General features: G+C 37.9%; 1 long non-coding RNA gene and 1 pseudogene across 1 annotated transcript; both read right to left on the reverse strand.

Moving 5' to 3' along the window:
• Positions 1 to 1,669: 1,669 nt before the first annotated feature.
• Positions 1,670 to 3,086, reverse strand: LOC124459677 (annotated as a pseudogene).
• Positions 3,087 to 4,772: 1,686 nt separating this feature from the next.
• LOC124461487 lies at positions 4,773 to 5,280 on the reverse strand. Its single transcript, XR_006955094.1, has 3 exons — positions 5,248 to 5,280; positions 4,978 to 5,174; positions 4,773 to 4,803 (listed from the first exon to the last, which is right to left on the reverse strand). It is a non-coding gene; the product is annotated as an uncharacterized LOC124461487 (long non-coding RNA).
• Positions 5,281 to 14,343: the final 9,063 nt, after the last annotated feature.

The following is a 14,343-nucleotide window of genomic DNA, read 5'->3' on the forward strand; positions in this document are numbered from 1 at the left end:
CGCGAATCTGCGACTGCAAGTTGTCAGAAGCTCCTTTAGCCCTAATAAGTATGCTATAGTTTACTGAAAACCTTGTTTTTACTTTCAGATTTCCGTATAGTTTTTTCAAAGCGAATTTCGCGTAATATTTCATTTGAAATGTATCAATACTAAAAGGCCAAAAAAGTAAAGACTTCAAATTGTAAAGCATTTGAGAGGGGTTTTTAATATTAAAGCTCCTTTAAATAAAATGTTACACAAAACAAGTGAATCAAATGCTGAAATGAACGCGAAACTTAAATCTGCATAGTCAGTTATAGACACTTAAATGCCAGTCAAAATTGGATTTGGGCCCAAGTTGAGATAAACATTTTTTATACTTACGAATCTCCGCTCTCCCTTCTCTTCGTTTCCTCTCAGTCAAAACCAAGCCAATTCCCCAGCTGCACATTAAAGTGGTGAATAAAATCACTGTATAGAGAAAGAGGTAGTAGTGGGGAGGTAGTGAGTATGTGTCATGTGTGTGGTGTGTGTGTTGGATGTTAGTGTGTCATTTTTTTATGCTTATTTAAAAAAGTGTCCAGAAGTTTTGTGATTTTGATAAACAGACAGAGAAAAAAAGTGGAAGTAAAAAGCAAAATGATAGCAAAAAAGGAAAATGTGGAAAAGCTCGTGAGCTCAGATAAAGAAAAACTCACAGAGAACAAAAAAAAAAACACACATTTATGCAAGTCACATACGCCACACAGCTTTTAATAATAAAAACAACGAGCTGTGCTCTCTTAACATGAAAAAACATAGAAGCAACCCAAAAGGAAACCAAAAGTAAGCCATATATAGGCAAGAAATACAGAATGATAAGGATAAAAACGATTGCGTAGGGACAGAAGGCGGGGGAGGAAGGTGTAGTCAGGAAGGGATGTAGACGTGTGTGTGAATGTCTTTATATGGTCATATGTGTATGTGTGTGTGTAGGGCAAAAGAATTGCCTTAGTTCCCTTTCTCTCGTTCTCCCTCAAGATGTAAGATGTTTAACAAATTTTAAAGCATTTGTTCGTCATTTAAATTTTTGAAATTCACTTAAATTGAAAATTTTCGTAATTATTCGTTGTATCAAAACCTTTCAGGCACCCTACCTTTCAGGTTTTCCCAATGAATCAACCTTTAAACATTATGTTTAATGGAGAGAGTTCTAATTTAGTAGAGATGAAACAATGAACAAGAGTATTTGAGATAGATTAATTGGCAAATAACTAATCAACTTCCAATATACATGGGTTGGATTTGTTATATATCAAAAAATCAATTAAGTGTACTAGATTTGTTTACAATTCGGACCTTTTGGCAGATTATTCCGATTTCCTACAATTTCATGTAGGATTTCATTCCTACAAACATGTATACCTCCTTCAAGAATAATGACAATAAATCTTCGTTTCTATTTATTTAAGATGAAGGTTGCCCTGTAGTCCTTAAGCCCTTTTAGTTGAGATTAATTGCGTGTTGATCCAAATAAAGATGAGTGATGTTCTTCAATTCCAATTGATTTCAAGTTCTTGAGTTCCATTTATCCAATAGGTAGTCATCTGGTCAAAATCCCAAGTTAATCTAAACAGGAGACTCTAAGATTAGAAGCATTTTTGAGCTAAAAGATATTATAAACAGATTAACAAGATCACAGTACTATCAGCTTTTTCTTTCATTTACTTATTCATAATATTTAATTATTAATTCCACTTTTTGTTTGGCACATTGGCATAATAGGCTAATATCAGAGCTGAGAAAAGGTTCTTACATTGGTTGCTTATACTACAATTGTTGCCACATATGACAACATCAGAATAGATCATATGCTCTCGACTATAGGTAAGATTTTTAATATTTACAAATTTCGGTTGACCAACACGTTCGATAATGTGCTTCTTGTCTAAAGCATCGCACAATTTGCCACAGGTACATTTTGGTGCCTCGGCAATTAGTTTAATGAGTAAGGCTGGCAGGGAATCGATTGGCAGTTCATATTAGGCCACAGCTTGAAGCCAGAGAGGTTCAGGCGAATGAGTTGAAGCTCCGTCCGCATCGGAAGCAAAGGCCAGGCGATGAGCCTCCTAGACATTGAGACCCTTGAATGAATTACGCCAAACATCCAAGATTTCAATACGTAAATCATCTATGGCAGCTGGCAGGGATTTTAATTTGTTTTCCGACACGTAAAGCGAGCGTAATCTTCTCAGGCGACGTATGGCAAAGGGTAGATGAGTCAAATTATTGTAATTGAGATTCAAGTTAACCAATTTGTGGCACTTGACCACAGGCAAAGGCAAACATGTCAAATCGTTGGCCGATAAATCCAATTCGCGCAGGGAGTCTCGTAATTTGCTGCCATTTAGAAATGACCAATCGTCCATTTCACCCAGATTATTGTCATGGAGGACGAGCTTGCTCAAGTGTAATCTCCCCAGTTCAACAGGTAACTGGAAATTTAAATTTAGTTTTGAAGATGCTAAAAGTTGTCTTTTCATTTAATTCCTTACCTTACGCAACTTATTGTTGGATACATCCAGGTGGGTTAGATTCCGTAAGGAGCATATATGATAGCTCAATTTAACCAATTGCGTATTGTCTATTGTTAGGGATTGTAGATATCGAGGAAAGACCTTGATGGGATAGTCACTGTGACGATTTATAGCCATTTTCGTCTGTAACTTTGATTTTTGTGCCATGGCAGTGACTGTATTTAGTCTCAAATTGATGACATCCTTGCCTTCCATACCCAGTTTAAGCGTCTGCAGGAATCCCTTCAGCTGAATGGATCACATTTAATCAACAGATTCAGTGAGGGCTTCTTGAAAGCAATCGTTGCTTTGCCATCCAAAACGTATTTCGTGTGAATAGTTTGGATATTGTCCTTGACCTTGTAACGTTGCCCTTTTTAATCTTTGGTGTGAACAATATAATTTGTATTCAACTTTTCGCAAAGCAATTCCAAACCATCAATTTGGCTTTCGTAAAAACCACAGCACTGAACACCAACTCGCAAGGGTCACACAGTTACTACAAAAATCACTCGAACAAAAAGAATACAGCTCTGCTGTATTTGTAGACATTACTGAATTTGATAAAGTGTGGCACTTAGGATTATTGAATAAACTGGCCAAACTCCTGCCTTACTGCTTGTTCAAGATTCTTGAAAGCTATCTGCAGGATAGATCGTTCACAGTCAGGGGCACAGATGACACATATTCCAGAATTGGCAAAATCACTGCAGGAATACCCCAGGGCAGTGTTCTGGGACCCCTTCTCTTCAATGTTTATTCGTCTGACATGCCAATTCCTGATTATATCTTTGAACACGACTTCCTCATGGTATCAGGTGAAACCAAGAAGAACCCTGACATCCTACTGTCAACGTTCGCAGATGATACTATAATCGTATCTACTGATAAAAATGCCTACATGGCCATCAGGAAAACGCAAAAATACCTAAATGAATTCACCAAATGGTCAACTAAATGGTGCTTTACGATAAATAATGATAAGACTATTCGTGTCCTATACACAAAACGAAACATATCCCCTGCTCTAAGATCTTACCTAATAAAAATCGACGAAAAACCTATAAAAAACGCTAATCAATATAAATATCTAGGAGTCACCACCTATGTATTCAAGCTAAAGCTATCTATCATCGCCTAAAATGGCTTGTTGGCGTAAAGAGCTCCCTCAGCACAAGATGTAAAGTCACAATATTTAAGCAAATTATTGTTTCCATTCTAACGTATGCTATTCCTGTATGGGGCAGCCTTATTTCGGAAACTCTATTCAAACAAATCTGTGGAACGCACAACAAACTGCTGAGAAAAATTACGAACTCGGATATATTCAGCACAAATGCCTATATTCGCGACAAACATAATGTTAAATCCATGGAACTCAAATATGACTTGGCTTGCGTAAGATTTGCTATCTCCACTCTAGAACACCCAAATGTAGAAGTAAGGAATATCCTGGAAAAACCCTTTACTCCTACAAGGCTCTCCTGGCCTAGATACTCTATTCAACTAGAGAAAATGGTAGCAGCACGAAATACACCTCAGCTCACTCAACAGCCAAACCAGCAGCAATGTGCAGCACCAACACAGAACTTTCTTACCACAAATAGCACCCAGCAACAGCTAACTACAACCACGTTTCCTCTAAGTACTGCAAACACACAACACCTGCAGCATTTAGCGTTGCAGCAACTGCATCAACCAGCTGGCCAGCAGCACCAGACCGCAGCACAGGCCTCTCAACTACAGCCGTCATCTCCTGCAAACACACGACAACAGCAGTCAGCAACTCCAGTTCATCAAATTGCATCAAGTATACATCATCTACAACAAATGGCGATGCAGCAGCAGCATCAAGTGGTTGGAAAGCAGCGTCAGCCTCCAGCACAGGCCTGTCAGTTTCAGGTGTCAACTCCTATCGACACACAGCAGCAGCAATCCACAAATCTAGCTCCTCCTATGTCAGCAAATATACAATATCTACAGATATTGGCGACGCAGCAGCAGCATCAATCAGATGGCCAGCAGCACCAGCCCACAGCACAGGCCTCTCAGCAACAGGCGTCAACCACTGCTGACAGTCAGCAGCAGCAATCTCAGACTCCAGTTCCTCAAACTGCAGCAAGTATACAATGTTCACAGCAAATTATGGCGCAGCAGCAGCATAAACTTATTGGTCAGCAGCACCAGCCCGCAACACAGGCCTCCCAGCTACGGACCTCATCTTCTGCTGACACTCGGCAGAAAACTATTCCAGTTCCTCAAAATGCAGCTAATATACAACATCTTCAGCTATTGGCGGAGATGAATCAGCATCAACTGGCAGGCCAGCAGCATCAGTCCGCAGCACAAGTCTCTCAGCTACGGGCTTCATCTTTTGCTGACACTCAGCAGCAGCAATCTGACATTCCAGCTCCACCAATGACAGCAAATATTCAATACTCACCGCAAATGGATACGCAGCAGCATCAAATGGTCGTCCAGCAGCACCACCCAGCAGCACAGGCCTCCCAGCTACGGACTTCATCTTCCGTTGACACACAGCAGCAGCAATCTCCAACTACTCATCTAGATCGGCATGCAATGCGGGAGGCGACGGCCCATTTTGATGGCGCCCCATCTCTCATCAGATTCGATTGCCACCTAAGATACCAAAAAATTATTGAGAGAAACGAACTCAAAAAACAAAAGGAGGAAAAATCGAAACTAAACAAACCTGTTGTGCGCATGGAAGGACACGTGATCAACGCCCTGTTTCGAGATTTTAAAAGAGGCACACGAAATCGCGCGTACATAGAAGAGCGATTGAAGGGCCAGCCAATCCAAATCCAGCGACTTGTCCTGCCTCCACTCAAGATTCACCCTTAATGATGACCAACTCTCAAAAAATCTTGAGCGAGTTGAAAACGAGCTCCTGAATGAGATTGAAAGTAGCATAGAAGCTGAAACAAAAAATAATGAGAGATTACCACCCATGAAGGTGCAAAAAACTGCTAATTCTTTACTTACTGACTTTCAGCCAGCTGACCTTGACAAAATCTCCATATAGCGGTTAAAGGGACTTGGCCCTCCCGCTTTCAGCCAGCCTGTACCAGGCCTGGCGAGCAGGCAGTCTATATGGACCTATCATCCAAGCAATGCCTGCTCGAGCACTACATTGCGGTCGAAGGGATTTGGCCCTCCCGCTCCTAGTTATTTTCCTCCAAACGAGCCTGTAGATGGAACAGATGCTTCTCCAGTGCCGCGCACCAATTGCTAGCCTACTGTGCTGCCACTCCACAGGCAAACAAGCTCTCCTGACGGCCCAAAACCTCCAATACTGGGGCTGAAGGGCACGCATACATTGTTCTGGGGTCTCACATAGTCCAATCCGAGAAGAGAGACAGAAATAAGCCGAAATGTTTGCCTATGACAAAAAAAACAACACATGTTACTCACTTCTTGCCTATAAGAGGGAATTTTCCTGACAATAAGAGCGCTGCCTCAAAGATTTTGCCAACTGCAATGACGCCATGAATCGATATGATTCGAACTGATAACCTGCAAGAAACAATTATACTAATCACTATTAATGAACAATATTTGTAAATACTATATTCTTTATAATTATTGCAGCTTGCAACTTGTTCTTGATCCTTTATTTGAGCATTTATTTACTTGCCTGTAAAAAATTTCCCATGCCAATTTCCCACAATTTTTTTTTTGTCCTACCAGTAACACCCAACAAACATTATGTCTTATATATTAATCATTCACACTATTGTAATGACCGGGTTCCGAGTTTGAGTATTAGTTATAAAGTTTAAATAAAAACAGCGGCACGTCTGTGCCCTTAGCTGTGAGTTTTGATAATGCTTTTGCTTTATTTCGTTAAAGAGTTCTTAGCCTATATCTGTTCTTATGCTGCCGTTGGACGGCAGCTACAAATGGAATGGGGGGGGGGGGGGGTGTGTGCGGAGCGAGTGTACTCACATAGTTGGACGCTCACAGTCTGGGCGGCCAAAGTGCTGACTCAGCGGTCACACGCTCTCTTAGCCCTAGCTCATATTACGCATATGCATAATCAGTATGTATGCATGTGCATGCCTGCACATACATATATACAAACAATTGAAGATTGTTTATGCTTGCAACTAAGTGTTACAAGTTGAGCTATACTTTAGGTGTGAATGATAGGCGACTATGTGAATACACTACACCTCCCTTTTTTAAGAAATGACGTAATATACATATGTAGTCATTTAGAGAAAAAAATTTTCTTTTGAGAATTAATTTTTGGATAAAAAGTGTTTTTTTTTTTTGTCTTTTTTTTTTCTTTGTATTTTTTTTTGTTTGTTTTGTTTTTTTTTTTTTTGTTTGCATAAAATTAAAAAAAATTTATATAAAATTAAAAAAAATCTTTCTTTTTTTTTGAAAAGGTTGATCAGACCTAATTATTTTTTTTTTTTATTATTTTCTCATGAAACGTTTCATTTAATGTAAATTTTTAATCTATCCTTATGTACTTTTTGTCTCTTATTCTTGCTATCTTTTATAAAAATGTTTTGATTATCTCCTATTTTTTCTACTATATATGGTCCTAAATATACTGGGTCTAATTTATGCCCTGCTTCATTTCTTATTAATACTTTATCTCCTACACTTAATTCAAAATTTTTACTGGTTTTATCATATAAATCTTTCCTATAAGCCTTGGCTTTTTCTAACATAATTCTAGCTCTTTTATATGCTATTTCTAATCTATATTTTACTTCTTTAGCATAATCATTTAAATTGTAAAGGGGGTCTATTCTATCAATTTTATTAAAATCTATGAACTGTTTTGGCAATCTACCAAATACGAGTTCATATGGACAATACTCGTGTGTTGCTGATGGTGTCGTGTTGAAGCAATAAGTGAAATATTGAATCCAATCATCCCAATCAGACTTATCTGCAGAGATATATGAACGAATGTATTCATTGAATGTTCGATGACTTCGTTCAATTTCCCTAAGGTCTGGTGGTGATATGCAGTAGAGGTGAGATTCTTGATCTTCATATACTTGCATATATCAGTTATTACTTGGTTTTTATACTCTGTTCCCATGTCCGAAATGAACGTCTTCATTGGACCGTACTGGAGTATAAAGTTTTCAAAAATTGCTTTTGCGACATTGTTTGCACTTTTGTTTTTGATCGGTATGGTTACTAAATATTTTGTTAGGTCACATATTAATGTGACTATATATTCGTTACCATGCTCCGATTTTGGTAGTGGACCAATTGTATCCACTATCACTATGTCGAAAGCGTTTGCTGGTGTTTCAGTGAAAGTCATAGGAGTTTTTGTATGTGTCGTTGTTTTAGACACCTGGCATTTTTGACATTTACGTACGTACTCTTTTATATGACGTGTCATATTTTTCCAATAGTAATGTCTTTTGATTTTCGATATTGTTCTTGTAATGCCACTATGACCTCCTTGAATTGGATCATCATGGTATGTAGACAGTACTTGTTGTATCTCTTTCTCATTTCTTAAATGGGTCACCGGCTGGAGTAGCGCTACTCGTAATGATTTTAATATTTTATTGCCCATTTGTTTGAAAGTATCTATTGAAATTGATTCAAAGACCTTTTCACTCGGTGCCACTTTGAGTTGGCGGATGTTTAATATACCGGCCTCTTTTTCAAGCCTTTGGAAGAGCTGACCTAAGTCGAGAATTCCATTAGTATATATGTCGCTAACTTCGATTCTTGCGACCACTTTATTTCCATGCTTAAAGAAACATTTAGATTCTGTGATGCGCAAGGTCACTACTTTTCGTACTTCATCATTTGCAATGACTTCGTACACGTTGGGCTTGGATTCATTTAAATGATTTTGCCTTGGCAAAAGTTCATTGTTTTTAACTGTACAGTTCTTCTCTTGTCTACTTTGTCGCCTGGTAGTGACTTTCAGGACTTTATGTTGAGTGTCTTTTAAATCGGTTATTGTTATGCGGGAAAGTGCATCCGCAACAAAATTATCTTTTCCCTTTAGGTATTCTACTGTGAAATCATATTCTTCAAGTTCCAGCCGCATGCGTGTTAATTTGGAACTTGGATTTGTCATTGAAAATAAATATGTTAGTGGTCTGTGATCTGTTTTTACTGTAAAATGTTTTCCATAAATATATGGTCTAAAATATGTTATTGCCCAATGAATGCTGCTAATTCTTGTTCTGTTGTACTTTTATTGCTTTCGCCTTTTGTAAATGAACGTGATGCATAAGCTATTGGGAGTTGAAGTCCACTATGGTTCTGAGTTAGAGCCGCTCCACAAGCTTGTTTACTTGCATCAGTTATTATACAAAATTCTTTGCTAAAATCGGGATATTGAAGTAGTGTTGGATGCATAAGCTTTTCTTGAAGATGCATAAATGCGTTTTGGCATTCGCTCGTCCATTCAAAAGGGACATTCTTTTTGCATAATCTAGTTATGTGTCGCGAATGGTCGGCGAAGTTTTCTATGAAACGACGGTAGTAATTACAAAATGCTACGAATCGCCTCGCGCTATCTGCATCATGCGGAACCGGATAGTTTTTTATGACATCGTATTTTTTGTCATCGGGCAGGACTCCTTTATCAGTGCATTTGTGACCTAGGAATGTCACTTCATGCATAAAAAATGAGCATTTTTCTGGATGCAACTTTAGGTTGTATCTCCTACATACGTTAAAAACATCAGTTAAGTTTTTAATCATATGTTTTTCGGAACATCCTATCACCATTAAGTCATCCATATAAAGGAATGCCTGCGAAGGTTCCAATCCTGAAAATGCTATTGTCATCATTCTCTGGAAAGAGTTCGGTGCTATTTTAAGTCCAAATGGCAATCGCGTGAAGCGATATGAGCCATTGCTTGTTGAAAAAGATGTTACGTTTCTTGAACTTTCTTCTAGTTCAATTTGGTGAAAACCGGACATTAGGTCGAGGCAGGAGAAGTATTTAGCTCGACCCAATTGGTCTAGAATGTCATCAATTCTGGGAAGCGAAATTTATCGGACAATAATTTTTTGTTTATTTGACGATAGTCAATTACTAATCGCCATTTCTTTTCTTCTGAGTTAGATTTCTTTGGGACTAATAAGAGTGGGCTATTGTATTCGGATACAGATGGTTCTACGATTTTATCATTTATTAATTTTCCTACTTGTTTTTGGATTTCTTCTATTTGGCTATGCGGACTTCTATAGTTCTTAATATAAATAGGTTCATCATCCCTTAGTCTTAATGTTTGCATATAGAAATTGTTTGTTGATATCGATTCGGTTTCTAGTCCGAATACATCGCTATATTTGGTACATAATTTTGTTAACTGTTCTTTGAATTGAGGGGGGAAATTTTTCTTTAAGCTATTCAAAACTGTTTCACATCTGATGTCTGGGTTTGTTCGGACAATTTCGTAATTTGAAAGTGTTTCATATTTTAGTTTTCCTACATTGACCAATTGGTCAGAATTAGTTGTATTCAACAGACGGACGTAAACATGTTTGGACGTTGCTATTGTATTAGCGACATAAATTCCATTGTGAATTTCTTGATTTGGTATCAATATGCACTCTTCTTCTGTGTTTATTTCTATTTTTCGGACCACTTGGGATCTAGCTGGTAAAAGTAGTGCATTATTGCCTGAACTATATGTAATCGGAACATAAATCGGATAATTTAGGTTGTTTGGTCTAATTATTAACCAATCTTCGGTTGGGTTGAAGTCTAACTGGCAATTGAATTTTTTTATGAAGTCAATGCCGATTATTCCATCGCATGGTATTGCGAAATCGGGATCTACTAAATGGAATTCATGTGGAATTATGTATTTGGCTGTTTGAATTTCTATTGCTGTGATTCCTTTGGATTGAATTATTCCTTGGCCTATGCCTTCAATGTCTATAATTTTATTGTCTTTGATGTTGTAATTATCTGAATTTATTTTTAGGAGTGATATATCTGCTCCTGTATCTACTAAAAATGTTAAATTTGTGTTTGTTTCGTGATTTGTGAAGCAAACAAATATGTTAAGACTAAGGTTGATAGTGTAAATTTTTGGATTTATTGTGTGTTGCCTAAAGGGTTCTGTTGGTTTTCCGACGTATTCTGTAATAATCTGACATTACCGGTATTATAACCTTGGTTGAAGTTTCCTCGGCCTCTTCCTCTATTCTGGCCTCGTCTTCCACCACGATTATTATTATTATGGAAGTTGTTATTGTTGTTGCTGTTATTATTATAGTTATAATTTCTTCCGCGATTATAACCTCGGCCTCCTCTATTGTTATAACTTGTACCTCGTCGATAATATAGGACTGAATTGCTTTGTCCTGTTATCTCAGTACAAGTGTTTACAAATTTGGATACAGCATCATCCATATTTGTGAAAATACCTCCCATCATGATGTTCTTAACCCTTTCTATTGTGCAATTTTTCGTCATTGCCTTTACTGCTGTTACTGTGCTATACTTGGTAGCAAGAGTTGGGGTCACACCATCGCTGATGTAGGCACCTTCAAGGTCCTTTGCTAACTTTTCCACTCTTGGGTGTATTGAGTAGCAGTTTTGTTTCTTTGCTGGAGATTGAGAAGCTTAGCTGATACCACTTCTACCGACTCTCCCTTCACTGTTGTAGACAAGTGAGTAATGATCTCACCTATTGTCTGTTCAGTGGTTATCAAATTTCTGGCGTGGCCTTTTAATTTTGTTTTGATCAGGCTTATGGCTGTTTGCTCATGGTCGCCTTTTAGTGTGTTTACTAGATTCAAAGAATCTAGGAAACTTTGCAAATTTTCTGGCTTACCGTCATAGTCTGATATTAGACTTGAGGCCAGCTTCAAAAAATCTACAACTGTTAGTGCCATTTTAGTAGGGATTATTTCTTCGAACAATGATTCAATGTCACTATCTTGTTCGATGTCGACTGTTGGCTTCGACTCATTTAGCTCGCTTAGTTGATTTGCATCGAACTCGGCTAAAGCTAATGGTTCTTCTGGTATTTGTATTTCCAGACTTCTTCTCGCGCTTATTTTTGTCAACCTTTCATTTAAAGATTGTATTAAATTGTAGCACTGTGTCTTATGAGCAGGAGTAAGCTGGTCGTCGACCAATTGAATTTTTAAAACGATATTATTATATTGTTGGATAAGGTTATCTATGTGTAATTTTAGAGTTTCTATTCTAATAACTGTATCTTTATTGATACAATTATATGATCTGTTAAATTTGTCTCTGGAATTATTTAGATTTTTTACTAAATTATTCCATTCCATATTTTTTTTAGATCTTGTCTAAGTCTATGGCCCTACTTTGGTATTTCTTTTTGATGCATCTATTGTGCAATTTATAAAGTTTCGTCAGGGAGTTTGCTAATAGCAAAACGACGATTATTACTAATAAAATTGTTATAAATTTTAAGTCGATTGAAGATGTTTCGACAGTATTTATAACATTAGCGGTTGAATCCGCTACCTTGGACTCATGGTCCAACATGCTAACTAATTTTCTAATACTTTCTTCTGTACTATCTAGCTTTGATATGGAGTTCGACTCCATACATTTAATGAGAGTTTCATGGGAAAATTTGAAAATTTGAATTTGAACTTTGAGAAAAAAAAAATTGTAAGCTCTTTTTGAATTTTTTTTTAAAATTTTATGCAAATATAAGTATTGATAAGTTTTTTTTTTTTATTAATATTTTTTTTTTTAATTTTGGAAATCTCAACTGTTTAAACAGTGAGCCAGAGATGATTTTTTTTTGTGCATCAACTGTGAATGCAGTGAGCCAGAGAAAAGGAAAAGAGTTAAGGGCATGTGGTAGACTTACATAAGTTTTACAATTTTGATTAAATCTATGTCTACCACATGTGTTAGTACAAGCCTATTTTTTTTTTTAGTAATTTGTAAACAGCGGTTTCCCGCATAGATTTGTTATAAATAATTAAAATTAAGGGCAAATTGGGGCTACTGCAATTATGCAGCCCGTTTGCCGTTGTTTCGCACCTTGGCGAAGCTCGTTATTTATTTGTTGCAGGCGCTCTATGTAGCGCTGTCGGTCTTCTTTTTCTTTGGTGGCCTCCACCATGTCCTTCATTAACCGTCTCTGTTGTAGTAGCTTTATCCTCCGGCCGCTTCGTTTGTGTTTTGGTTTTTCCTGTTTCCTTGCAGTCCTCGCCTTATATTGCTCTATGGTAAGAGGACGGGGTCCATCGGCTGGACACGCCTCGAGTGCTTCCTCGAGTGTTGGCGCGTCCCTTTGCACGACAGGTGCAGAATTTCCAAATCCAGTGTCACTCATGTGGGCATATTTGCCTTCTCCGACACTGTGGCCTTAATTGGCTGCTGCTGTTGCTGATATTTCGCCGCATCAATTATTAGCTGTTGTTTTTGTTGCTATAGTTGTGGTTTGCTTTTCATTTCGTTTGTTTTTTTTTTTTTAATTTTAGCATAAATTCAATTGCGAAAATATCAGTTACTCGTTTTTATACACACATATATATCATATATATATATATAAAGGGTATATTCTTTATATATATTATATATATTTGCTGAATTTTTTTCTGTTTTTTTTTTTTTGTTATTTAATTAATATTTATTTATGTTTTTTTAAATTTTTTACACAGGTCCTGTCACGGTCGCCATGTAATGACCGGGTTCCGAGTTTGAGTATTAGTTATAAAGTTTAAATAAAAACAGCGGCACGTCTGTGCCCTTAGCTGTGAGTTTTGATAATGCTTTTGCTTTATTTCGTTAAAGAGTTCTTAGCCTATATCTGTTCTTATGCTGCCGTTGGACGGCAGCTACAAATGGAATGGGGGGGGGGGGGTGTGTGCGGAGCGAGTGTACTCACATAGTTGGACGCTCACAGTCTGGGCGGCCAAAGTGCTGACTCAGCGGTCACACGCTCTCTTAGCCCTAGCTCATATTACGCATATGCATAATCAGTATGTATGCATGTGCATGCCTGCACATACATATATACAAACAATTGAAGATTGTTTATGCTTGCAACTAAGTGTTACAAGTTGAGCTATACTTTAGGTGTGAATGATAGGCGACTATGTGAATACACTACACTATTAATAAGCCATTGTAAATTATTTCTAAGCTCGTTTTTATTGTAATTGTATATGCTTCCTGATAGGGGGCGAAATACAATAAAAGATGGTTGACTCCTTCGGGAGCCAACCACTTGGCTTTGCAACTGCGGCCATACAAGTAAAAAAAAAGAGAGAATTGGAAATTCTCTCCCTTTATCACCTGGCCCGGCTGAGTAACGGCCTGACTCAAATCACGGCCAAAACAATGGACACCTATGGCAAAATAAAAGCTACCCTGGAGGCAAACAAATTTGCCTTTTTTACTCACAGATGGGAACGAGGTGCTAGACTTGCCATCTTGAATCTACACCACTCCACTGAATGCGAAGCTATCCGTCGTGACCTGAAAAAGCTAGGATTTGAGACAAAATACATCAAAAGACTAACAAACTACAGAACTAAGAGGCCAATGAATGTCTTTTTAATTGAAATTAACAAACATAATGACAATAAACATGATGAAATACTTAAAATTAAGGTCCTAGGCAGCCAGGAGGAACGCGTCGAGAGGCAAAGGGGCCGAAGGGAGATTCCCCAATGCAAAAACTGCCTCCTCTTTGGCCATACAGCCAGGTACTGCTGCCTTCCCCCGCTCTGCTCCGTCTGTGCTGGCCAGCACAAATCCGACAAATGCGCCTCTCCTGATGGCCAATCTCCAAAGAGTGGCAACTGCGGAGATGGCCATAGAGCCACC

The sequence above is a fragment of the Drosophila willistoni genome, unplaced genomic scaffold, assembly GCF_018902025.1.
Source record: "Drosophila willistoni isolate 14030-0811.24 unplaced genomic scaffold, UCI_dwil_1.1 Seg500, whole genome shotgun sequence".
NCBI classification, from domain to species: Eukaryota; Metazoa; Arthropoda; class Insecta; order Diptera; family Drosophilidae; genus Drosophila; species Drosophila willistoni.